The 24237-nt window shown below is 51.3% G+C and overlaps 1 non-coding gene across 1 annotated transcript; it reads right to left on the bottom strand.

The window, feature by feature from the left end:
• Positions 1 to 23697: 23697 nt before the first annotated feature.
• Positions 23698 to 23882, bottom strand: LOC111764708 (U2 spliceosomal RNA). Its single transcript, XR_002797255.2, has one exon. It is a non-coding gene; the product is annotated as a U2 spliceosomal RNA (small nuclear RNA).
• Positions 23883 to 24237: the final 355 nt, after the last annotated feature.

Below are 24237 nucleotides of genomic sequence, written 5' to 3'. Positions count from 1 at the left end.
AATTATACATCCAGGCATAATTTTACATTTATATAATTCACAACCAAACATGGCCCAAGCTGGCAAGAGTTTCTGTCTCCCCGTAGACGTGTGTGGCAGGGTCCCAAGTGTCTGGTGCCCTCAGCCTTACAATCCTCAAATCTGGTCACCTTTGAAATGATGTGCTTCTTGACGCATTAAAAAACTGGGGAGGAGGAGGAGTTCCAAGCATTTTTAAAAAGTTATTTGCAAGTTAGTTCAAATTGGTGCATTAGAGCAAATCTTGTTAATATTTGGTCTACAGTGCTGTTTCAAATTCACCAAATTCCCGAGTTCAAGCTTTTCTGTTTCGTTATTCCGTTGTAGAACTGAGGCTACGGGAGCTCCAGCCCAAGATCTCCATCACGCCGCACCCCATTTCCCTCTGAGCCTTTCCGTGCTTCTTTCTCCCTGTCCAGCAAGCCTTGCCGGGTTCGCTCCTTCTGAAGCCCGGCTTGGATGCCGCGTCCTCCTGGCTGCCTCTCCTGGTCACCCTAGCCCACAGCCGTCTGGCCCCCTCTGTGCTCCTGCATCCCAGGAGCCACTGACCATTCCCAACACCTGCCCTGGGCTGCAGCCAGCGCCACCGCTCTCTCGGCAACCCTCCGTGCCAGCACTTCTCCTCCTTCTGGAGGTCCCCTTCCACCGAACTCCAACTTGCATTGCAAATACAACAGCAGCTACCGTATTTTGACCGCTTGCTCGTTACATGCCAGACATTGCTCTAACATAAACAGCCGTCCTATGAAATGGGGACTATTGTTATCCTTACTGTGCAGATGAGGAAACTGTGGCACAGAAAGGACATGAGTGGGTTTCCCAGGGACACAAAGGCAGCAAGCGGCAGGGCTAGGGGTAACCCATTCTGCCCAGCTGCAGAGCCTGCACTTCTTTTTTTTTTTTAAAGGAGGTACCAGGGATTGAACCCGGGACCTCGTACGAGTGAGAGAAACGCTCAACCGCTGAGTTCCACCCTCTCCACTGAGCCTGCACTCTTAACCGCAGTGCTTCTACCTCCAAAACTGCAAAAGGCTAAGTGACTGTTTACAAACAACTCAGTTGTTACCAAAGCATTTAAATTAGCAGCGGAAAGCAACTGGTCTCCTACATATACATATACACGCAAATAGTATGTGTACGTCTAGGTCCAATCAGAAGAGAGAATTTATATGGTAATGTGAACAGGGATTGTTTAATACCAAGAATTGTTAAATATAATCGGAATTAGAGTCATGAGAGCTTAACCAATACCCCCGGGACTGAGATAGAACATCCAAAGAACACAACTGCCAGGGCTGAGATCCAGACCTTGTTGGTGAGGTGATGGAACTTTCTGGAAGTCTGTCCTCTGGAACTTGCCGGGATTCTGCCCTCTAGGGTGCCAGAGACAGCTGTTCATGGGGAGGTGGCGTCTCACCGACTCCACGACAAAGTTGTGGTGGGGGGATGTCGGGGGTAGGCATTGTTGCTGTGCACTGCAGGTGCCTGGTGCTGGAGAAACTGCCCACGCTGATGGAGCTGGAGGCTGAGCGAGCCACGTGTGCTGCAGGAGGAAGGTGCTGGAAAAACAGAGAGTGGTCCAGGGACCAGACCACTTCTGCTACAAAATACCCAGGGAGGGGCGTCTGGGAAGTTGCTGGTCGCTGGGTCCTGCTGGCTACCGGCCACTGCAAGAGCTGGCCACTGGAGTTGCTGCAAGGGCTGCAGTGCTAGAGGCACCTTGCTCAGAACCACCTGGTGAGGGTGCCGGGCAAAGCTGCTGGCTGGTGGGTGCTGCTGGCTGCTGCATCGGAGGGGCTGGGCACTAGGAAAGCCGGGCGCCCTCCAGGAACCTGCACAGGGAGCACATGGAACCGGGAAGCAAACTCTTTCCTCCTGAAATGTCTCTCCAGCGCCCTCTACTGACAAAGCTTCAGTGCTAGCTGGCCCAGAAAAAAAGTATTTAAAGGGCCCAGATCCATTTTCACAGAGCACATAAAAAGGATGAATTTGAAGTTAAGAGTCAATACATCAAGGGAAATGGACTTTGGCCCAGTGGTTAGGGCGTCCGTCTACCATATGGGAGGTCCGCGGTTCAAACCCCCGGCCTCCTTGATCCGTGTGGAGCTGGCCATGCGCAGTGCTGATGCGCGCAAGGAGTGCCTTGCCACGCAAGGGTGTCCCCGTGTGGGGGAGCCCCACGCGCAAGGAGTGCGCCCTGTAAGGAGAGCCTCCCAGAGTGAAAAGAAAGAGCAGCCTGCCCAGGAATGGCGCCGCCCACACTTCCCGTGCCGCTGACGACAACAGAAGTGGACAAAGAAACAAGATGCAGCAAATAGACACCAAGAACAGACAACCAGGGGAGGGGGGGGGGGAATTAAATAAATAAATAAATCTTTAAAAAAAAAAGAGTCAATACATCAAGAACTGGCACACATTATAGTGAGGAAATGCTTTTGGTGGCAAGTGACAGACACGCAATTCAAACTCACTTTTGAAAAAGGTGTGTATGTGTGTGTAGGGACGGGAGTTTGCAGAGTCCCAAAGCATCACGCACAGAGTCCTTATTAATTACAAAGGATAGAAGGTGCCTTTATGATGGAGAGATCTGAAAGATGTCACCCTAAATAAATGGCCAACCTTAACATCACCAAGGCATTGTGCGCCTTCTTGTCTTCATTTCTAGGCTGCTATGACAGATGCAACACAATGGGCTGGCTTAAACCACAAGCCACAAGCAATTATTGACTCACTTTTTTTTTTAGGTACCGGGGACTGGGGATTGAACCTGGGACCTCGTATGTGGGAAGCCGGCGCTCAACCACTGAGCCACATCGGCTTCCCTGTGCTGGTTTTTTCATTTGTTTTGCTTGTTGTTTGTTTTTGTTTTTTTCAGGAGGCATCAGGAACTGAACCCAGGCAGGAGGCGGGTGCTCAACTGCATGAGCCACATCTCCTCCCCAGCTCACAGTTTTGAAACTAGAAGAAGCTCAAAACCAAGATATTGGCAAGACTTGCTCTCTCCTGAAAGTCTACAGCGCTCCAGCGCTGCCCATCGCGGTGCTTCCTTAGCTTCTATTTCCCATCGCATGGTGATGTCCTCTTCTTTTTGGCTTCTGTGACTTCTGGGTTCTTTTTATAAGGCCTCCAGTAATACGGATTAAGGCCTACGCTGCTTCAGTGGGACCACACCTTAACTAACAATAACATCTTCAAGAGGTCCTATTTACAATGTGTTCACACCCACAGGAAACAGGGGAAGATTAAGAACACGTGCTCATTGGCATACATCATTTAATTGACTACAGATCTATGATTTGCAAATATTCTCCCATTCTGTAGGTTGTCTTTTCACTTTCCTGATATGTCCTTTGACGCATGTATTAGTCAGCCAAAAGGGTGCTGATGCAAAGTACCACAACTCTGTTGGCTTTAATAAAGGGTATTTATTTGGCGTAGAAGCTTCTAGTCACAGGGCCCTAAAGAGTCCAACTCAAGGTACCATAAGAGTACTTTCTCACCCAAAGTCATTTGCCACATGTTGACACAAGATGGTGGGTGACGTCTGTGAGGGTTCAGCCTTCCTTCTTCCTCTTAAGGCTCTGTGGTCTCCCAGCTTCTTCTGCTCTCAGCTGTAGACTGACATGAGGCTCATCTCTCTCCCCAGGGCTCATTTCTTTCCAGGCTCATCTGCTCTGTTCTCGTCACAACATCAGCAGACTCATCTCTCTTCCCAGGGCCTCTGCTGTGTCTATTGAGCTTTTGCTCTTCCCAAGGCTCCGGCATCAAAACGAAAAAAACTCTCCTTTGCCGTGTCTTTTTCTGTGTTCTCCTGTGTGTCTGCTTCTGTGTGAGAGTCTGTTTTATTAGCCCACCAAGGGGGCTGGGACTCAACACTGAGTTACACAGTAATGATGTGGTTGAATCAAAGCCCTAATCTTGGGAAGTGAATGTGGCTCAAGGGATAAGGTTCCCGCTTACCATATGGGAGGACCCAGGTTCAATCCCTGGGGCCTCCTGGTGAAAAAGAAGAGAAAGCGTGCCTACGCAGCAAGCCAGTGCCTGTGTGGCAAGCCAAGTGCCATGCGAGTGCCTGCGTGATGAGCCAAGTGCCCATGCAAGTGCACACGTGGTGAGCCAAGTGCCCCCGTGAATGCCCGCATGGTGAGCCAGTGCCTGCATAGTGAGCTGAGTGCCTGCGCAGCAAGCCAAGTGCCCACACGGTGAGCCAGTGCCTGTGCAAATGAGTCACACAGCAAGATGATGGCGCAACAAAAGAGAGACGAAGGGGAGAGGCAAGACTAAGCACAGCAGAGACCAGGAACTGAGGTGGCGCAATTGACAGGGAACCTCTCTCCCCATCAGAGGGCCCCAGGATCGAATCCCAGTGGATCCTAGAGGAGAAAGATGAGAAGAGAAGACAAAAAGAGAAATAGAGGGAAGGGATGTGGCTCAACTGATAGAGCGTCTGCCTACCATACAGAGGGTCCAGGGTTTGATACCCACGACCTCCTGACCCGTGTGGCAAACCAGCCCATGCACAGTGCTGCTAGGTGCAAGGAGTGCAATGCCACACAGGGGCGTCCCCACGTAGGTGTGCCTACCCCACACGCAAGGAGTGCACCTCGCAAGGAGAGCCGCCCTGCATGAAAAAAGTGCAGCCCGCCCAGGAGTGGTGCTGCACACACAGAGAGCTGGTGCAGCAAGACAACACAACAAAAAAAAGATGCAGTTTCCCAGCACCACCTGACAATGCAAGCAGATGCGGAAGAACACACAGCAAATGGACACAGAGAGCAGACAATGGGGGGGGAGGGGAAATAAATAAATAAAATAAATCTTTTAAAAAAAGGGAGAGAGATCACACAGCAAAGGGACACAAACAGCAAAAACAGCAAGGTGGGGGAGGGGAAGAGAAAATAAGTAAATAAAAAATTTAAAAAGTCCTAATCTTAATATAATTTAATCAGATGTCTCAGCTGAATCTAATACAGTCTAATACAATCAAAGGCTTATCATGTCCAGAGGAACAGACCAGTTTACAAACATAATATTTTTTTGGAATTCATAAATAACCTTAAACTTCCCAATGCACAAAATTTTTTAATTTTGATGTAGCCCAATTTATCTATTTTTCCTTTTGTTGCTCATGATTTTGGTGTCATACCTAATAATCTGTTGCCTAACACAAGGCCCTGGAATTTCCCCGTTTACTTCCTAGATCTTATAGTTTTAGCTCTTCTATTTAGTTCATTGACTCGTTTTGAGATTGGTTTGTATATGGTATGAGGTAAGGCTCTGCCTCATTCTCTTGCACGTGGATTTCCAATTTTCCCAGCACCACTTGTTGGACAGAGCATTCTTTCCTACTGAATGGTCTTTCAACACTTGTTGAAAACTAGTTGTCCGTTATGTGAGGGTTTATTTCTGGTGATTCAATTCTATTCCATTGTTCCATATACCTATCTTTATATTGGTTCCACACTGCTTTTATTTATTTATTTGTTTGTTTGCTTGTTTATTTATGTACCAGGGCTGGGGATTGAACCTGAGACCCTGTATGTGGGAAGCCGGCACTCAGCCACTGAGCCACATCAGCTCCCCCACACTGTTTTGATTTATTATTTTTAGAGCACTTGTAGAGTTACAGGAAAATTTTGCAGAAAGTACACAGTTCCTATATACCATCCTCCCTTCTCCCCTCCACAGTGTCCCCTATTATTTACGTTTTGCAGTAGTGTGGTACAGTTTATATATACAACATGAAATTCCCCATTTTAACCATTTTCAAGTATACAATTCAGAGGTGTTAATTACATTCACAATGTTGTGCTACCATCACCAAAAACTGTAGTAATCTTTGAAATCAGGCAGTGTGAATCCTCCAACTTTGTCCTTCTGTTTCAATATGGGCTATTCAGTGTCCCTTGCAATTCCGTAGGAATTTGAGGATTGGTTTTTCCATTTCTGAAAAAGAGGCTGCTGGAATTTTGTTTGGGATTGTACTGAATCTGTACCTTGAGGTAGTAATGATATCTTTTTTTTTTCTTAAGATTTATTTTTTACTTATTTCTTTCTCCTTCCCTGCCGCCCCCCTGCCCCCAGTAGTCTGCTCTCTGTGTCTATTCGCTGTGTGTTCTTCTGTGTCTGCTTGGATTCTTGTCAGTGGCACCAGGAATCTGTGTCTCTTTTTGTTGCATCATCTTGCTGCGTCAGCTCTCCGTGTGTGCGGCACCACTCCTGGGCAGGCTGCACTTTTTCCACACTGGGAGGCTCTCCTTATGGGGCACAGTCCTTGTGTGTGGGGCTCCCCTACATGGGGGACAGCCCTGTGTGGCACAACACTCCTTGCGTGCATTAGCACTGCACATGGCCCAGCTCCACAGGGGTCAAGAGGATCTGGGTTTGAACCCTGGACCCCCCCATGTGGTAGGTGGACGCTCTATCCATTGAGCCAAATCCACTTCCCCCTAGTAATGACATCTTGACAATATTAAACCTTCCAATCCATGAACATGGGATGTCTTACCATTTATTTTACATCTTTTTTGAAACTAACTTTTTTCATTGATAAAGATATTTTTAATATAACATTTTTTGTGATCTATGTATCTTTAAAAAGACAATTAATAAAAATAAAATTAAAAAAAGAAGAAAGTAGTTCTGTGTGCACTGACATGGAAGTTTGTTACAATAAATTCTTAGTACACAAAATTTTAAAAAAGATATGGTGGATCTTTTGCATCATAATATCATTTTTTTTAAAGGAGGTACCAGGGATTGAACCCAGGACTTTGTACATGGAAGCAGGTGCTCAACCATTTGAGCTACATCTGCTTGCTAATGATATCATTAAAAAAATAAGTTACTGCATAGTATCCTTTAAAGTGGGTCTTCCACTATTTTTGTTCTTTTCGATGTTTTCTCAGTGCCTATTTGGCAGAAGTGTTTCTAGGGAGGAATCTGGTCTTCCTTCAGATGTCCATAGCTTGATAGAAACATCTGAAAATATACCACTCCTTGTCAGGTGCCATCAAGCTCACTGGGCCTCCCCTTTAGTGGGAAGCAGCAATTGTTAGTGGACGAGCAAACACTAAACGGCAGAGGCGCCCATTCCCAGGCTCACCTCTAACTGCAAACCACTTCTGTCTCCAGCCTGTCTCCGTGTCTGAGAAACCACCGCCTTGGACCTGATGACCTTGGTGAGGGTCAAGTGAAATTCAGGGTCTGTAATTAGACCTTGGGGGACATGACCCTGGAGTATCATCACAGTGGGAAAATGACATCCCTAATGTCCCAGCTGACAGCACCAGGCAGGGCTGAGACTTGAACTCAGTCCCCTGAATTCCCGGCTAGCCCTGGTGACGTCTGGACCCTCTGGGCACACCCGGTGTCTGCTTTGTGCTTTGGGGGAGTCTGTGCTTTGTTGTGGTTTGGGGCCACCTGTTGCATTCTTTTCCCCCTTAGAGGCTGGATATCAACACAATATAAAGGAGGAAAAGGAGCTGCCACTTGAAAGCCTACTATGTGCCCTTACCCTGCACTCACTGATTCACTTTCTACTTGCTCAGTGCTCAAGATGACGCCTCCTCCAGGAAGCCTTCTCTGACCACCAAAGCTGGGCGTCCCTCCATGGAGTTCCACAGCCCCTTGCCACGGCACTCGCCATGGTGTTCTAACTGCTTCCTTGACCTTCTGTCTTTCTCTCTGAGTTCAGGGACAGGATCTCTCTTGCTCAATGCCATAACTCCTGTATCTGTCCTAGGACAGAGCAGCCATTTGCAAAATATCTTTTTGGAGAAATAAATAAGTTAAAAAAAACCACAACTCTTCTAGAAATGTCCTCATGATTTCCTGGTTGAGTTCTATGCCCTTGCCCTTTTCAGACCTCCACTGGAACACTGACACGTATGACTTCCCTGCAGCTGCTGTAACAAATTGCCACTAACTTAAGACAATAGAGATTTCTTCTCCCACAGTTTCGGAGACCAGAAGTCCCAAATCCAGCAGGCCTGTGCTCCCTCCAGGGGGCTAGGGAAGCATCCAGTCCTTGCCTCTCCAGCTCCTGGAGGCTCTCACATGGCATTCTTGGGCTCGTAGCTGCGTAGTTCACCTTCTGCCTCATCACCATCCAGCTTCCTCTTCTCTGAGTCTCTTAGGAGGACACTTAACTGGAGTTAGAGCCCGCTCAGATAATCCAGGATGATCATCTCATCTCAAGACCCTCAACTTAATCACATTGGCAAAGACCCCTTTTCCAAGTAAGGTCACAGCCACAGTTCCTGGAGATTAGGATGTGGTCGTGGCTTTTGGAGGTCCCCATCAACCCACTATACCCACTCCATTATAATTGTTGCTTTTCATTGGCCTCCCCCATTGGAATGTTGTGTCATTTAGGAATGCATTCGGCTGCAAGTTAAAGAAATCCCCACCAGTGGGGCTCAAATCATAAGGGTGTTGATCGTTACTTACCTGATGTCCAGAGGGAGGCAGTCCACTGTGGGCTCAGTGTTATCATCAAGGACCCAGGCTGTTTCCATCTTTTGCTCCACCATCCTCAGCATGGTGGTTTTTCAACACTAAATTCATCCCTCATGGTCACAAGATGGCTGCCATAGCTCCAAGTATCAAACTCTTACAAAATAGCCTCCACAGCAGGGAGGGAGAGAAGGGGCGAAAGGAGCTAATGACTGCTCATGCCTGTTTTTACAAGAGGGTGGGAAAACTTTCCCAGAATACCTCCAACAGACCCCCCATCATGGTTCATTAACCAGAGTTGGTTCATTTTCCACCATCGACAAGTCAATCACCATTCCCAAGTCAATCACTGTTAAAGGGGAACATAATTGCCATGACAGGCTTAGACCAGTCCTCAATCTTAGCTGCCAACAGAATCCTCTGGGTAACTTTTAAGAAATACTGATGCCCAGGTTCCACTCCCAGCTCAGTTAAATTACAATCTCTGGGAGAGGCCCAGGGTTTCAGCATTCTTAAAAAGATAGCTCCCCAGACGATTCTAAAGTACAACCAGAGTTAAGAACCATTGACTTAAAGCAGAGTCAGCAAACTTTTTCTGTAAAGAGCCAGTCAGTAAATACCGCAGAATTTGTGGGCCATTCAGCTGCTGTTGCAATTACTAAACTCCACCAGTGTAGTGTGAAAGCAACCATAAACCACACTTAAATGAATGGCCACGGCTGGGTTCCAATAAAACTTTATTTACAAAGACAGGCGGCAGACTGGATTTGGCCAATCCTGGCTCAGACCCATCATGCTTCGTGTCCTGGAGTTGGACCCATGTTAGTCTGCACAAAATTGGGATTGTGGGAGCAGGAGGAGGTGGCAAAGGGTTGAGCCACAGCTGTGGACTCAAAGGCAGGACCTGTGTCTTGTTCTTCTCTTCGCACAGGGGCTTGCACAGAGTAGCAGCTCAGGCAATGTTTGTTGAATGAAGAAAGAAAAGGGAATGTGTATGTAAGAGCTTAGGGAACATTCTTCCTGAAATATGACTAATGATCAACCTAATTTCTAAAAATATTTTGGGAAGAAATGTTGTAAAATCAGTAGAGTGTCCTTCATCCTACCTGCAGTAGGGAGAATGATGACCCCTCAAAGATGTCGGTGCCCTAACCCCCCAGACCCTGTGAATATGTTGTTGCATGGCAAAGGGAATTGAGGGTGCAGTTGGAATGAGGTTTACTAATCCCTGACCTTGAGATGGAGAGATTATCCTAGATCATCTAGGTGGGTCCGATGTCATCACAAAGGTTCCCGTTTTTTAATTTAAAGATTTATTTATTTATTTCTCTGCCGCCCCCCTCCCAGTTGCCTGCTCTCTGTGTCCATTCGCTTTGTGTTCTTCTGTGACTGCTTCTATCCTTATCAGTAGCACTGGGAATCTGTGTTTCTTTTTGTTGCGTCATTTTGTTGTGTCAGCTCTCCGTGTGTGCAGTGCCATTCTTGGACAGGCTGCACTTTTCTGCACTGGGCAGCTCTCCGTATGGGACACACTCCTTGTGCGTGGGGCTCCCCTATGCGGGGGACACCTCTGCGTGGCAGGGCACTCCTTGTGTGCATCAGTGCTGCCCATGGGCCAGCTCCACACGTGTCAAGGAGGCCCGGGGTTTGAACCTTGGGCCTCCCATGTGGTAGGCGGACGCCCTGTCCATTGGGCCAAGTCTGCTTCCCACAAAGGTCCTCTTATGAGTAAGAGGGAAGCAGGATGGAGAGTTCAGTGGTGTAACATGCGGAAGTCTCTGCCAGCTATTGCTGGCTTTGAAGACGGAGAAAGGGGCCACCAGCCAGGGAACGTGGGCAGCCTCCAGAAGCTGGAAAAGGTGAGAAAATAGATCCTGTTTCCAGAAAAGAAGGCCACTTGGCTGACCCCTTGACTGTAGTCCAGTGAGACCAGCTCAGACTTCGGGCCTCTAGACCTGTAAGATCATGAATGTGTTATGCTCGCGGCCATTTTTTACAGCAGCAGTAGGAACCTAACACGCCGTCTCTGGCGTCCATTTGTTACAGCAGCAGTAGGAACCTAACACGCCGTCTCTGGCGTCCATTTGTTACAGCAGCAGTAGGAACCTAACACGCCGTCTCTGGCGTCCATTTGTTACAGCAGCAGTAGGAACCTAACACACCATCTCTGGTGTCTAGTCCCGCCCACTGGTCCCCTGTGAAGCACATTTCTGTCTCTGCTCTCTGGAGCAGTCAGTCCCTCCCACACTGAATCTGTGCTGCCTGGGACTTACCAGTAACAGATGTGATGCTGAGCTGGCTCCAGCTCCAAGCGTTAAGAAGTCCATTTTACAATTTGGGTAGCCCCAAGATGCAGCGTAAGGAGACGGCTACCCTGCTACAGAGGCCACAGCGAGAGGCCACGTGGGGAGGAGCGGCCTAAGGCAGCTTGGCAGGGGAGAGGGGCCACGCCTTCCCGGCATCAAGGGGACCCCAACCCAGCAGCCATCAGACTGCAGCTGTTCGGGAGGCTCCAAGCAAGGTCAGCAGGGACTCACCCAGCTGAGCCCCTTCCACCTGAGCGGGAGGTAACAGCATGGCTGTTTCAAGCCACTCTGCCCTGGGGTGATTTGTTTTGCCCCCACTGGAACCAAGCCACATGTAACCTCAGCTTCCACTGGGAGTCGAGGGCCAGCAGAGGTGGGTGCTGGGCAGCCGTTATGTCACCCTAATCATACATTGTCCAAACCCCCCCCATTTTCAAGACGAGGAAATTGAGGCCCTGAAAGGAGAAATCCTTGGAGCTGCTGATGGATTAGGGAGAAGGATTGGAATCCCTGTCTGTTCAATTCCAGAGCCCCAGGCCCTTTGCACATCCCGGTGCCACTTTCCCCAAGGCTTATTGCATCATTTACTCAGAAGTCCCTGTGTTCCTCTGGTGGTTCCACTCGCTATGTCGGTTTAGGCAAACGCGTATCTGTGCTCCTTGCCTTTTCTTCCTCTGGCTCTCGAGACTCACTGGAGAAGCAGGATTACTTACAGTAAACAAAAACCAAGACGGCTCCGGGAAGCGCAGCCTGATCCATTACCGAGTTATTCTAGCCGGTAATGTACCTGTGCTCTTGCAAACACAGCCCGACCGGCTGGAGAGGGCCTGGGCGGTGTCCAGCTGTCCCGCTGCTGCTCCGGTTGGGGTCCAGGCTCTGGAATGCAGAGTGGTGCAAAGCCTCCCGGCGCCTTCGTCCTGGCCTCCTGGAACTGTCAGAAGGGCTGGCTCAGATGCCAGCAGATGCTCGGACGAGGGGGTGCTTGCCTGCAGGCCCGGGGTTTCCGGGGGCCTGCTGCTAATTCCCCAGGAGGGCGCAGAGGCCTTCCAGGGCTGAGTCACCAGCCGCAGCTGAGAGCCCCAACCCACCCGCTGGGGCTCCCTGGAGGGTCAAGGGCTACTTGTGGTCCTGGTGCCCTCTAGTGGCCACGGGCAGAAAGACAGGCTTCTCGGCAGCCGTGCGGCGATGTCCCAGTTGGGTCCCGTGTCACCGACGGAGCAGATTCCCACGCCTGGCACCATGGGCTAAACAGAAGGGACAACATGGCAGAACGGATGGCCCTGAAGTAAAGACGCTGAATAAATGCAGGCATCCCGGCACCTTATCAAATAGATGTGTCCCAGCGAAGGTAACAAGAAAAAAAAGGCATCTTGTTTGCTCATTTACTTCAGGAGGAAAGCTGGCTGTCAGCAAAACTTTCCCGAGATGGCTCTGACATGACTTTCTCTTTCTCAAAGTGGTTGCCCGATACCGGAAACATCTCTTAACCTGGACCCCCTGGGTCACCTAAGGCTTCACGGATGGGTTTCAGGGACTCAGAGAACCTTCTGAAATTATCTGTAAAAATTTTGTTTAGGTGGTTTTTTGGGAGCAAGCGGGTCCATAACGTTGATCTGCTGCTCGAACGGGTCCCCGACTTCAGGCAATCGCTGATCTGCTTTCTGACTATAGATTAGTTTGCCCTTTCTAGAGTTTTGTGTAAGTGGAATCTTAAGTTTGTACTCCTTTGGAGGGAGACGCCTGCCTTCTTTCACTCAGCATCATGATTTTTGCGATTCATCCATGTTGTTGCAGGTCTCAATAGTGTGTTCCTTTTGACGGCTCAGTAATATTCCATTGTATGGATGTGCCACAATTTGTTTATCCATTCTCCCATTAATAGACCTTTGCGTTATTTTCTGCTTGGGGATGGTATTAGTCAACCAAAGCGGTGCTGATGCAAAATACCGGAAATGGGTTGGCTTTTATAAAAGGTATTTATTTGGGGTAGGAGCTTACAGACACCAGGCCATAAAGCATAAGTTACTTCCCTCACCAAAGTCTATTTCCACATGTTGGAGCAAGATGGCTGCGACGTCTGCGAGGGTTCAGGCTTCCTGGGTTCCTCCCTTCTTTAGGCTTCTTTTTCCTGGGCTCAGGGTTTCTCTCTTCCTGGGGCTGGCTTCTCTTTCCTCTGGGAGCTTACTTTCTGGGGCTCCAGCTTAAGGCTTCAGCGTCAAACTCCAACATCAAAAAACCTCAACTCTGTTCTTCACCTTGCCTTTTACCTGTGAATCCCCTCAACGCCCTAATCATAACTCAATCATGCCCAGGTACAGATCAGATTACAAACATAATCCAATATTTCTTTTTCGAATTCATGAATAATATCAAATGGCTACAGGGACTATTTCAAAATAATTTTATAATAATAATAAAAAGATATCCTTTGGAAGGAACATACTGAAACCGTGCAGAGAAGTCCAAAGAAAGAAGAAAGTCAAACTCAGGTCAACTGGTTGTTACCGGAAGCGCCACGTTTTCCCAGTGGAGTAATAGCTGGCACACCCTTTAGGGCTGTGGAACTCCATGTTCTCAAGCCTCACTTGCATCAAGCTGACTTCAGCCAAGTTTGCACTAGGCACATCAGAGGCGGAGGGAGGTCTCAAGAAGTGCAGGAGCCTGTTGAGACATGTTGCCCCCAGACAATTGCAAACTTCCCAGGAAGTGTGGAGGGAGAAAAGTTCAAGCTGTTCTTTATGTGATCTGTATCACTCTAAAAACTTGATTGCCAGGTCTTTTGGAGAGAGAGCATTTTTTTTTTTTTAAAGATTTATTTTTATTTTTTTCTTCCCCCCTTCTGTTCCCCCTGTTGTCTGTTCTCTGTGTCCATTCGTTGTGTGTTCTTCTGTGTCTGTTTGTATTCTCATTAGGTAGCTCTGGGAGCCGATCCTAGGACCTTCCGGAGTAGGAGAGAGGCGATCACTCTCTTGCGCCACCCCAGCTCCCCTGTTCTGCTATGTCTTCTTATCGTCTCTCCTCTGTGTCTCCTGTTGTGTCATCTTGCTGTGCCAGCTCTCTGTGACAGCCAGTACACCTGTACGGGGTGGCTTTTCCCATGTGGGGTGGCTTTTCCCATGCGGGGTGGCTCTCCTGCTCAGGGCTGCACTCCCGCATGGGCTGGCACTCCGTGTTGGCCAGCTCGCCACATGGGTATGGGTCAGCTCGCCCTCACCAGGAGGCCCTGGGCATCAAACCCTGGACCTCCTATATGGTAGACGGGAGCCCACTTGGTTGAGCCACATCCATTTCCCAGAGAGAGCATTTTTTTGATTACAGAGTGTCTCCTTGACAGTGAGTGGGATATTTGGGTTGTGAGCCTTAATTAAAAACGTGACAGCAAGATTGAGTTTCTTTGACAATGTCTTTTAAAGTTGGAACACAAAATGCACATGATACATAGTTAAAATTACTTTTGAAATGTTTCACAACAACGCAAGGTATTTGTGATGGGGTGATGTAGGATGTACGGGAGCCTTGTGTGATGCCATGCATGGGTGTTTTGTAAATTCACAAGTTTTACTGTACACTTACTGTTTATGTATGTTCATGTATGAATGATATATGTCAATAATTTTTTTAAAGGAGGTACTGGGGATTGAATCCACGACCTCAAACATGGGAAGCCGGCACTTAACCACTTGAGCTACATTAAATGTAAATTGTTTTTAAAATGAAAAAAGGACAAAACCTTTGTCAACCCTAACTCACCCTAGTGAACCCCAGTTAGTGTAGCTGATGTACATTTAGAGGGCATGGCGCATGAACAGTGTGTGTCTTTAAACCTGAATCACACTTGGAGGTGCAAAAGACTTTCCCAACTCACCCTGACTCCCAGAAACTGAGAGAAAAAACTGGCATAATCATCTCAACTATTTAAGTTTTCCATCCTCTCTCTTTTTCTCAGTAGAGTTGGTCTGTGTATGTGAAATGCATGAATGATATAATTCACTTTATGTTCTCAACATCTGTGTTGAGAAATGTTTGAAAGGATACATGCCAAAATGTCAATGAAGCAAGATGGGACTAAAAAATTAGAGGGAGGGAAGCAGATTGGCTCAACTGATAGAGCATCCACCTACCACATAGGAGGTTCACGGTTCAAACCCTGGGCCTCTAGGCCCATGTGGTGAGCTGGCCCATGCGCAGTGCTGATGTGCACAAGGAGTGCTGTGCCATGCAGTGGTGTCCCCCGCATAGGGGAGCCTCATGCACAAGGAGTGCTCCCTGCAAGGAAAGCTGCCCCGTGCAAAAAAAATGCAGCCTGCCCAGGAGTGGTGCTGCACACATGGAGAACTGATGCAGCAAGATGACGCAACAAAGAGACACAGATTCCTGCCACTTGTCTGCTCTCTGTGTCCATTTATTTTGTGTTCTTCTGTGTCTGCTTACATTCTTGTCAGCGGCACTGGGAAACTGTGTCTCTTTTTTGTTGCATCATCTTGCTGCGTCAGCTCTCTGTGTGTGCAGCACCACTCCTGGGTGGGCTGTGCTTTTTTCACACAGTGCAGCTCTCCTTGCAGGGCACACTCCTTGCACATGGGGCACCCCTACACGGAGGCGCCCCTGCATGGCACAGCACTCCTTGCGTGCAGCAGCACTGAGCATGGGCCAGCTCACCACATGGGTCGGGGGCCCTGGGGATCGAACCCTGGACCCTCCATATGGTAGACGGATGCTCTCTCAGTTGAACCACACCTGCTTCCCCTTCCTTGACTTCTTAATGTGTTTGAGTTTGTTATAATATATTGAACAAGTGCTACTTTGTAATAAAAAAATTTCCTATCATACACATTGCCCCCATTTCATTAAATATTACAGAAAAACATGAAGGGTTGATTTTGGGTTGGGGACTAAAGCAATTGCCTGCTTATTCACTGTTTATGGTATGAAACTGCCAGAGCCCCCAGGACAGGGGCCTTATCCTGTTCCACTAGGCCAGGCCCAGGGCAAGGGCCCACCCAACGACTGGAATGAATGGGGCCTGTTCATGAAGGTGGATGGAGGTGAGCGCAGGTGGGTGGAGGAGGAGAACAGTCTGGGAGATAAGGGCCAAAAGAGCTAGCTTCTATCGCTAACTCCAGATCCAAACTCCTTTGGGCAAGTCACCTAACCTCTCCGGGCATCTTTTTCCCCATCTGTAAAGTGAGGATAAGGATGGTGTCATCTCCTTGGGGTGTGCTGAGGACTAAATGAAGCAATAGACAAAGCATTTAAAACACGGCCTGGCACTCTTCTTGGTATCCCCAGTTATTGCTCTTTCTTTGGATAACATACCCTGGGCTGTTTCTCAGGCTGTGGTACCTGGATCACCTGCATCAGAGTCAAGGTGAGGTACCTGGATCACCTGCATCAGAGTCTGACGGGGAAGGGGTGCAAGGTGAAAGTACAGGTTGTTTTGCCCCCGACCAGATCTACTGAGTCTGAATTTCTGGGGTGTGGCCTAGGCACCTGCATTTTTTTTTTTTTAAGATTTATTTATTTATTTAATTCCCCCCCCTCCCCCGGTTGTCTGTTCTCTGTGTCTTTTTGCTGCGTCTTGTTTCTTTGTCCGCTTCTGTTGTCGTCATTGGCACCGGAAGTGTGGGCGGTGCCATTCCTCGGCAGGCTGCACTTTCTTTCGCGCTGGGCGGCTCTCCTTACGGGGCGCACTCCTTGCACGTGGGGCTCCCCTACGCGGGGGACACCCCTGCGTGGCACGGCACTCCTTGCGCGCATCAGCACTGCGCATGGGCCAGCTCCACACAAGCACCTGCATTTTTAACAAACTCTCTTGGTGAAGGTTGAGACCTACTGATCAGGGGTAGCACTTGCGTTGGGTGAAAGAGGCTCGTTTGTCACCCGTGACTGCATGAAACTCCTACAAAGCCTTTAAATGTCCACCCTTCCATGGGATTCTGGGGTTCAGGCCGTTTCTGACATAATGACACACCTGGCCACCTGGGTCCAGAAGCCTGGGGTGATTGTCCCTTGCTATGGTTTTCCCAGGGTCCCATGAAGACTAGTTTGTATCATATGAAACTGTCGCTCTTCGACCATTTTTAAGCAAAAAAAAACCTTTTTTAAGCAAAAAAAAAAAAAGAGAAGTTGTAGGTTTCTAGAAAAATCATGCATAAAATACAGAGTTCCCATATACCACTCGATTATTAACACCTTGAATTAATGTGGTACATTTTTTACCATTCATGAAATAATATTTTTGTAATTGTACTATGAACTATAGTCTATCTTTTACAATAGTGTTCACTGTGTTGTACGGTCCTGTGTTTTTTTAAAAATTTGTATTCTAGTAGCATATATATAACCTAAAACTCCCCCTTTCAACCAGTCAGAAATATTACTCAGTGCTGTTAATTTCACAATGTTGTGCTATCATCACCACCGTCCATTTTTTTTAACCCACAAAAAGTCCATTTTATACGGTTCAATTTGAAAGTTGGCAATTTACATAGTTTTACTTATTCGCTTCCTCAAGGAGATCCACGGCATTTGAACCATTATGACCCAGGGCAAGGAAAAACTGTCCAAATAACTTCGAAAGACCACTTAACCACATCAGACAGTCAGAGTTTAGTTGTTTTCCGGAATCCGGGTATCTTCATTTTCTTGGGCTGCCATAACAAATCCCCACAAACTGAGTGGCTTCACATGACAGAAATTTATTCTCTTCGATTCTGGAGACCAGAAGCCAGAAATCACAGTGTCGGCAGGGCCGGGCTCCCGCTGAAGTCTGCAGAAGAGGAGGCGCCTTGCTCGCCGCCTGCAGCTGCGGCTGTCGCCGGCTGTCCTTGGCTTGTAGCCGCAGGCGCTGCCTTCCGGGTCCTCACAGCTTCTCCCCGTACCTGCCGGGCTGCGCCTTCCCTTCTTCTAAGGCAGGGGTCTTAACCAGGGGTCCATGAGCTTGGATCGAAAAAAAACAACTTATTATCTTTATTTTCTCTGACCTCCGATGTTGAGTGTCATAAAACTATCTGCTGTACATTCTGAGAAGGGGTCCGTGGACCAAAAAAGGTTAAGAAGTCCTGTTACAAGGACACGTGTCACAGGGGGTTACAGGCTCACCCTTGTCCACTCTGACCTCAGCTTAACTTGATCACCTTCTGCAAAGACCTTATTTCCGAAAAGGCCACATTCACAGGGGCAGCGGGGCTTCCAGGAAGACTAGCACATCCCACAGCAACCAGTAAAGAGGCAAACCCGAGGAAGTGTAGAGGACAGGACCGACGAAATTCAGAAGGGGAGCCAGATGTTGCCCTCAGCCCAAATCTTGGAAGAAAACGGTCCAATGAGAACCCAAGCCTGGGTGAGTTGTCACTGCCTGAACGCCAGCTCTTAGGAAATCACCTTTTCTTTCAGCTGGAGGGGTGGGCAGTGGCCTTCCCTTCCAGCAGCGAGGCAAAAGGCAATTATTAGATCAAAGGGACCAATTTAATGCATCTTTATGAGCCGCTAATTCGATGCAGGGGTGACATCAAACCCTGCTCCCAGGACTGCTGCAGCGACATCCGCTTGGAAAGAGAAGGAAATGCGGCTGCTGCACTTGACCTTAAAAAAAAAAAAACAAAAACCTTGTCGCTTGGTGCCACGCTTTAGATGTTCAAATAAATTCTCTTTTGTTCTCTCAGCATTAACATATAAACGAGGGAACAAACGACAGCAAGGAGAAAAAGCCACGAAGCTGCGGGGCCAATGAGAGGCTGCTTCGCGCAGGCTCCCCTCGCCTGAGCTGGAGACAAGGCGCTGGGGAGGAGAACCGAGCCTCCCCAGGCCCCTGGCAGCTAAGCGTGTCTTCATTTCGGCCAGAGGTTCTCCAACAGGTGCGGGAGGAAGAGGGCCGGTTTCATTCCCCGGGGAACACGCGGCCATGTGGAGACACTTCTGGGGGTCACCGCCCGGCAGCGGGCTGCTGCTGGGCTCCGGCGGGCCAGGGCAGGGCACTGCTAACACCCTAGGACGCGTGGACGGGCCATCCGGGCCCGAGGCCGCGGGGGTCGAGTGTGGGGAGCCCCGGTTCAGGCAGCGCCAACTCTCTCCGCTGCCCTTGGGGGCCCGCCCCGGGTTCTGGCTTCTGCGGGGATCAGAAGACGCAGGGCCGCCGCCCTCTCCTAAGGGAGAGCTGGGACACGCGCCTTGATGAGCCCCGGCGGCGCCCGGCAGGCCCCTCCGCGTGGCCAGGCCTGGCGAGGGCGACACAGACGCTCGGCTGCGTTTCCGAGCCCGAGAACGTCATGGGAGGGGCAGGGGGCGCGCGCTGGTTGCTGAGTGGGGAGGAGAAGGGTCAAGGGTGCAGAATGGCTGGATGGGGGACCGGGAAGGGGGACAGGCGGGTGGGCTGGTGGGCACGTGGCGCTGGTTAGGTCAGCATCCGTGAGTGCACGGCCCATCGCGTCCACCCACCCCTACACGGCATCATCGGGGGGGTCAGGCAGAACCGAGACTGGCCACAGGAAACTCCAAGGGGGAGGGGAGGGGAGAGGGGAAGGGGAAAGGGGGAGGGGAAAGGGGGAGGAGGAAGGGGGAGGAAACGAGAAGAAAAGGAGACGAGATAGAAAGAAGATGCAAGAGAGGCGAGGTGCCAGCATAGCTGCTAGATCCAGCCAGGCCTGAAAGCTCCCGTTGGGCCCCGCTGCCTTTTCCAGCTGAAGCTGTTTTCAGACCGGTTTCACTCCCCTGTACCAGGAAGACTCCCAGCTAGTCCAGGAGTGAGTGAGGGCTGAGCACCTGGGGCTCTCCCATGTGGAAGGGGCAGTTTCCCGCCCTGGACAGAGGCTCCATTACCCTCTATCACCGGCAAACCCGGGTTCACCTCCCCGGCCCACACCTCTTGGTTTTTTGACGTCTGATGTGGGGACGCAGGAAGCGGGCTGGGGTCCCCGGGTCGGTGAGCGAGCGCAGCAGGCGGAGGAGCCCCCAGCCGCGGAAGCCAGCGCTGCTGCGCAGAGGCGGCCTGGGAGCCCTGCAATTTAGGGAGGGAGTGAAATGTGGGGCGGGAGTCCCGGCCTGCCTGAGGCGGGGCTGGAGCCACCTCATCTGGGTGGGAGGGAGGAAGGGTGACCCCAGACGGCCAGAGCCTTTGCGGCCGCGTCCCGCGGGAGTGGAGTTAAGTCACGTGCTCACAGCAGCCGGAGAGCAGGTCCTCTCCGCACCCCTGCAGCGCGGTGCAGCCTTGGGGAGGGGGAGGAGGGGAGGCGGAGGGGGTGGAGGGGGAGGAGGGGGGTGGAGGGAAGAAGGTGGAGGACAGGGGAGGGGGAGGAGGGGAAGGCGGAGGGGAGGGGAGAGGGAGGGGGAGAGGGAGGGGGAGGGGAAGAGGGGAGTGTGGGAGGCGGAGGGGAGGGGGAAAGAGAGGGGGAGGGGAGGAGGGGAGCGTGGAAGGGAGGCGGAGGGGAGGGGGAGGAGGGGAGGCGCAGGCGGTTGCACCTGCTCCTCCAGGAGGCGCCTGCAGCTGGGGGTGGGAGAGGGGGCGGGCCGCTTTGGAATTGGGATTCCGAGCTGGCTCCCGGGGGGGACGGCGGCCCCAGCAGCTGCCCAGGCGGGACCCCCGGGTGCTCACCTGGTGGGAGCCTGAGCGAGGAGCCGGGGCAGGAGGCCGCTCTCGCTCCTTTCCCGCGTACTCGCCGCCGAGTCGCGGAGCGCACCCTCCAGGAGCAGCCCGAGCTCTCCTGCTTGGGTGCTGCCCCCACCCCTCCACCGCACGCTTCTGCGGGGCGGCCAAGGGGTTTGCGGCCGCCGGGACCTGCTCTGGATCTAGCAAGAGCCCCGCCCACCGTCCCGCAGCCTGACCGACTGCCCGTGGACTTGCCTGGGGAGCTTTAAAAAGCAGCGCTGCGCCCCTGGCCGCGGCTCCGCCTCGGCCTGCACAATGTTTCCGTGCTCCAGGGGTTTCCGGCGTGCCCCCGATTTGAGAGCCACGGAGGTCACTGGGAGGGGAGCAGCCTTGGCGCCGACCAGGTGCAGCCGGGGTTTGCTTGGAGTCCTGGTGTAACTGGACCTGCTCAAGTTTCTCAACCTGCGGACCTTCCCTCACCCTGTGACCCCCGGACGGCGGCAGCTGTGGACTCTGCTCTCCGTGCTCCAGCCACACGGGACTTCTGGTCATTGCTCCTGTGTCCTGTGTCCAGGCTTGCGCCTGGCTGTCCCCTCTTCCTGCCTTCTCCAAACCCATCTAACACCCAGCGCCAGCACCGGCTCTGAAAGCTTCTGTGCTGCCTGTGCACATGTGGTTCCCTCTGCCGGGATGCTCTTCCTCCAGCTTGTGGCAGAGACCACTAAGTGTCCCCTAGTAATAAAATATCCGGTGTCCTTCTAGCTGAGAACATGGCTGAGCATTTCCCACTTGATTAATTTCTAGCTAATGGAAAGTGAATGATGTGAGGTGTCCAAATTTTAGGCCATGGACTTAAAGGAAAGGCACATGTACTCTATTTTTCTTTCCTGCTGGCTGGAATGTGAGTGTGATAGCAGGTGCTGAACCAACCATTTTGGATTATGAGGTCAGAACTTGCCTCCCTAACACTGAGGAGCTGACCTATTAGCCCAGGACGGAAGTGACTTCAGAAAGAGGAAAATAAACTTCTAACTTGTTTCAGAGTCTGTTAGCTTGACCTTTGTAAAAGCAGCCAAACCTGTATTCTAAGTACGACACCACTCTTTCCCTAGCTAACACCTGCTCGCTCTTCAGCTCTCTACATAAACATCACTTTCTCTAAGAGGCTTTCTCTAACATTCCCCATCTGAAATAGGTCGCCATCATAACCATGCCTTCATAGCGCGCACTGCAGTTGATCGTTGTGTTTGCATTTATCTACTTGTTTGTTTATGACTATCCGCTCTGCCAGGGCAGGGACTGTGCGTGTCCTGTCCCTGCAGAATCCCCAGAGGTCTGCTCAGTCGCCAGCATGTGGTGGGCACCCCACCCACCCTGCTGAGTGGGTGCGTGAACAGCCGTCTCCTCACAGCGGTCCCGGGAGGCTAGACTGCTGATCCTGGGGGGCTGGCGGGGGACCCGCATTTGAGCGGGCAAACCCCGGGTTAACTGCTCGCCGCCCTTGCGGAAGTGGGAAGCGAGGCCTCACAGCCTTCCCCCCTGTGCAGAGTCCCTTCCCCTTTCCAGAAGCAACTGGCTAGAAGCAAATCCCAGGTCCTGCCTGCATACAGTGGGGGGAGGAGGGGGCGGTACACAGGGTGTAACTGTACACGGGATTTATTGGGGTCACCTTCAGGTCTGCCGTCCCCAGGAAGCAGATCAGGCTCTTTCCAGCACCCCTCGAGGGCGCCAGGGCCATCATCTATCTCTCAAGACATCGGGGCTTCACCGTAACAATCGTCAGCGTTCCTTGGTCTCAGCTGTGTGCACCGCAGGCTGGCAGGTCGGGGACGCGAGGGAGCTGCTGAATGGCCCGTGGTTTCCCCCCTTCCTTCCTGCAGGCACCCCGGACCTGGAACTGGAGGGAGAGCACCCCAGCCATCCCCGGGGCGTGCGCTTCCCCGCTGCCCGGCGCTGGCCGCCGGCGGGGTCACAGAGGACCCCAGGAGGCGCCATGCCGCGGAGTGGACCCCACCAAGAGAGGGGCTGCTGGGGACCCGAAGAGCCTCCCGGCTCCCGGGGTGGCGGGCTGGGGCCGCGCGGGGGACTAACGCCAGCAGGCGCTTGCTGCGGCGCGGACGCCCTGCGCTGTCGTGCGCCCGCGCCCCGAGGGCCGGGCCAGCCCCGGAGGCGCGCTGCGGGCCCCACGGCGGCTCAAGTGCCTGCCTCCCGTCGCCCGCCGCGGAGGGCAGAGCTGGGCCTCCGGCCCGTGCCCACCCTGCCAGGCAGGTGCCCTTCCGAGCCCTGGGGTGGCCCTGGCCATCCCGCTCTTCCCGCCCGGTCGCTCCTCCCACGCACACTTGGGGGCTTTGTCCATGGGGGCCCCAGAGAGGGAAACTGCCCGGGTTCAAGGAAGCCTGGGGAGACTGCGGCCCGGGGAAGGGCACGTTTTCTTTCCTTTAGAGCAGCTCTAGGTTTTCAGAAAAACGGCCCAGCCGGGGCAGGTTCCCATAGACCCCTCTCCCCCGCGCGCATCAGCCTCGGGAGACGCGCTTCTGGCATCTTCTTTCTGCCGTGAGTCTCCCTGTTGCTTCTGACTCAAAATAGCTGCTGTGTGCAGTGGAGTGCTGGAGCCCGCCCGGGCCGCGCGAGCCGTTTGCAGACATTGTGCAAGCCAGCAGCCGAGCGCGTCATTACGAAAATGGAATTGGATAGCCAGGCCCAGAGGGCTGCCTGCTTTTTTTTTTTTTTTTTTTTTTTAAGGTACCAGGGTCGGCTTTTGAACCCTGGACCTTGTTACGTGGGAGTCACCTTGGCTCCCCTGAGTTGTTTTTTTTTGTTTGCTTGTTGTTTTTAGCAGGCACTGGGGCCGAACCCAGGGCCTCCCGTGTGGGAAGCAGGAGCTCAACTGCTTGAGCCACATCTGCTCCCCATGCTCTTTTTTTTTTTTTTTAAAGATTTATTTATTAATTTCCCCCCTTCCCCTCCTCCTGCCCTGCTAGTTTTGCTGTCTGTGTTGTCTTCTCTTCTCATTTTCTCTCCTCTAGGATTCACTGGGATTTGATCCTGGGGACCTCTGACGGGGAGAGGTTCCAGGTTAGCTGTGCCGCCTCAGTTCCTGGTCTCTGCTGCGCTTCACCTTGACTCTCCCCTTGTCTCTCTTTTGGTGTGTCATCATCTTGCTGCGTGACGCACTTGTGCAGGCACTGGCGCACCACGCAGGCACACTCTCTCTTCTGTTTTCACCAGGAGGCCCCAGGGACTGAACCCAGGTCCTCCCATATGGCAGGCGGAAGCTCTATCCCTTGAGCCACATCCATTCCTCTTCTTTTTAAAATTGTTTTTACGCCCCTGAAGGGGTGCTCCATTCCTGGAGGTACTGCAATACCTGCTCGATGCATGGAGTGGACAGAGCAAGCTCTTCTTCCATCTCCTTGTTCCAAAAATCCATTTACTATAGTGTCCTCGGATAGAGGACGTATCAGATAGTAAACTGATAAGAACTACACTTGATCTTGATCAAAAGGCCGAGCAGCCCCATGTTTTTATTTTATCGTGGTAACACATACGTAACACAAAATTTATCAGACCACATTTTGAAGCCTACACTTCCGTGGCATCAGTTGCATTCACAATGTCGTGCTCCCATCACCACCATCCATTACCAAAACTTTTCATCACCCCAAGTGGAAACTCTATGCCCATTAGGCAAACACTTCCCATTTCCCTCTTCCCTCAGCCCCTGGTAAACTTTCTTCTACCTTCTGTCTCCATGAACTTGTCTATTCTAGATATTTCCTATAAGTGAAAGCATATTTGTCTTTTTGTTTCAAAAAGTTATGCTCCAGGGACAGGATGTGGCTTAACAGTTGAGCACCCGCCTTCCACATGGGA

The sequence above is a fragment of the Dasypus novemcinctus genome, chromosome 23 (assembly GCF_030445035.2).
Source record: "Dasypus novemcinctus isolate mDasNov1 chromosome 23, mDasNov1.1.hap2, whole genome shotgun sequence".
Lineage (NCBI taxonomy): Eukaryota > Metazoa > Chordata > Mammalia > Cingulata > Dasypodidae > Dasypus > Dasypus novemcinctus.
This window is presented reverse-complemented; position numbering and strand designations above follow the sequence as displayed.